A 2,963-nucleotide genomic window follows, 5' to 3' on the forward strand; every position below is an offset into this window, starting at 1 on the left:
GATGGAGATAACGGGTACCGTGATGGTTATCAGTGTTCTCTGCTAACCTGGCTTTCTGCTTCAGGCTCTTCAAGGGCTGCTGTTTATTTCTAATGCAACAGGCTCACATTAGAGCTCACAGTACACGTATTTATATCTACCAGTACTGTCAACACATATGTAAAAGTATTGATTTTTCTGTAGCGAAGAACTGAATTAGGATGACCTTACAAAAAGCAGCTTGCTGAGACAAATACTACATCGAGTGTTCAGTATAAGCGTTAAAAGAAATAGCTCAGGATGCAGGAAGAAATGTTTTCAAATGTATTTGTCCCCTTTTCACAATCCTCAGAGGTCTTCTGTCTATGTCTACAGCTGTTCCTCTTAGAGCTATTTTAACTCCTCAGAGAGGACTGCAGGCAGCATTGCAGAATCAGATCGACAAGTTTTGACAGGAGTTTTACTGCAGCAACTGTGGAATGAGCTGCGAGTCAAACAGCCAGCTTCACCAGGCCCCCGGGTGAATGCTCGGGAGGTCGAAGCCAAAGAAAATGTACCTGAGCATCAAATGGAAAAGGAACTGATTGTAGATAAACAGGTGAGTCATCTGGGTACCTGGAGGGAACAACCTGTAGCTGACTTTGTCCTTGTTAACATCTGGCAGCTGTCAGTGAGGGAGATATTTAAAAGAATTCTTTCGACGCTTTTCTTTTAAGCGGCACACTGTGCACTCCTCATTTCATGTTTACATGCCAGTACTGCATGTCATAGACTTTGTGCATTCTCCAGCCATTAGTCTGTGCTTTGTCATGTATCCTTGACATTTAGACATCCTGAAGCTGCAGGATTTAAAGTGAGTTCTTTCTCCCAAGTAAGATTGTTGAGGTTCACTCTTTAATATGGCATGAATCTTACCCTGCAATATAGCGAACCTTGGAATAACTGCTGTTGTGAACTGTCACTTAAAAATCAATTGAACTAAACAAGCAAAAAGTAAAAAAAACTTTCTAAAAGTCCCGTAGTTAGTTAATTGTCTTTACAACCCCCCCCCCCTCTTTTTTCATCCAGGGATTTTATGTTTTATGGATTTTATGCTGTGAGGATTATAGGTTTGGGTGAACAGCTGTTATAGGCATTTATCAGATAGTTACTGCAGTGAGACAGACAACCATTCATGCCTATGACAATTAACCCAACCAGTGGATGTCTTTGAACAAATGCACTGTGCAGAACATGGAAACATGAAACTAATCAACACATCTATGTGCTGTCAGTCAGCTCCTCTTGCTCTGTGTTGTGGTTCCATAGTGTAGTGGTTATCACATCTGCTTTACACGCCAAAAGTTCTGGGTTCAATCCCCGGTGGACTCAGACGACATTTATCAAACCAATCATAGTGAGAAGTGTTTGAATAATAGAAACCTACAACCTCCATTTTTCTATATTGAACACAAAAGCGAAACATCAGCCTAGTAGCACAGTCTACTAAGATAATGTGCTTAAACCAGTACATGTGATAATGTTGCACCCCTAAATCTGAAATCTCAGTCACAACTATAAAAGTAAACCAGCAGTGATTGGTCATTATTTGTCTCTCACATTTAAAGTAAAAAAAACCCCCAAAACATAATATTTGCTTTAATATTCTGATGTGTTAAATCCAATAAAGTTTTCAGCAGTTATGATCCCAAACTTAACTCTAACCTTAACTCTGTCTTCAGGAAATCAGAATATGTCATTTTGCATTACTTAAGCAGCGAGGCTGTGGCTCAGGGGGAGATGGAGCAGGTTGTCTGTGGGTCAACCTTCTGATTAGTAGACAAGGCCGAGTCCTTAGGGATGGAACAAAGTGCTTGTGTGAATAAGGCTTATAGAAAGAAAGTGGTCAATGGGAGCACTACTACTAGTAATGATAATAATGATAATAAATGTTACTGTCACACATTAAAAACTACTTACATTAAAAAAAATGTTTTGCTTGTTCCTACAGTGGTTAATGTTAAGATTATCACCCATGATGACATCAACCTCAGCGCAAAAAAGTTACATAACATAACTTCCACTATTTGGAATCTTGAGAATCCGTTTGAAATGGAGATCCTGAGTGGAGTCAAAGTCAGGACCGAGAAAAAACTTGGCAGTGGAGATAAATCTGAGCTTGTGGGGTTAAAGAGTTTTAGTAATTTGGGGGAAGACAGAAAGAGCTGAAATCATAGGCTAAGGTGTAGTCGGTGCCACTAAGAAGTAAATTTTAACTGAGTCAGTGCACATTCATATGCAATCCCTACCAGCACACATTTCTTACTCATTCGTACTGTGCATAAGGAGGCTAACACCCTTGCATACACACAGTGCATTAAGGGCGTTGTCCCCAGATGATGAAGCAAATCTCTGAGGCTCCTGAATGAAAGCATCTTGGCACAAACATAATGATTACTTCTCCTGCCAGCCAAACTCAGCGGTGACTCCACCCTTTCTGTCATTATACCCTTATTCTTCTTGCTTAATTGTTGACTTTCGTCTGTCAAAATATCAGGTTCTTTTGTGTCACGCAGCCTCAGCAGAGCTGCTCGCCAGCGGCGTTATTCTCCACCTGTCACATCACGCAATGACAAACAGGTATTGCTGACCTGCAAAGCCATAATAAAGTGGATGAGTCGATACAAGGCAATGAGTGACTGTGATTCCTCGCCGTTTTTGTAAAGAGCTGCCAAATCTATTATCGCCTCATAGGTAGGATTCTTTTGTGGAAGTGAGATTTTTCCATGACGTCAGCAACCTTGTATCTTTGCAAATCAGAGATTTAAGGTTGTTATCGCCAAGATTAGTTTTCCCTTTTTAATTTCTTTCTGGTTACTGGTCTATGTAGATCTATGTTGTATGTTTTAGTATGAGTTTTGTTTATGAGCAAATTAATAGTTACAATATAACTACAATATTCTGATTGTAGCTATCTGGTCGGTTCAGTCAGAAAAGCAACACAG

The 2,963-nt window shown here is 40.0% G+C and overlaps 1 non-coding gene across 1 annotated transcript; it reads left to right on the forward strand.

Moving 5' to 3' along the window:
* The first annotated feature begins 1,277 nt into the window (after positions 1-1,277).
* Positions 1,278-1,350, forward strand: trnav-uac (transfer RNA valine (anticodon UAC)). The gene has a single exon. It is a non-coding gene; the product is annotated as a tRNA-Val (tRNA).
* Positions 1,351-2,963: the final 1,613 nt, after the last annotated feature.

This window comes from Oreochromis niloticus, linkage group LG10 (genome assembly GCF_001858045.2).
Source record: "Oreochromis niloticus isolate F11D_XX linkage group LG10, O_niloticus_UMD_NMBU, whole genome shotgun sequence".
NCBI lineage: Eukaryota > Metazoa > Chordata > Actinopteri > Cichliformes > Cichlidae > Oreochromis > Oreochromis niloticus.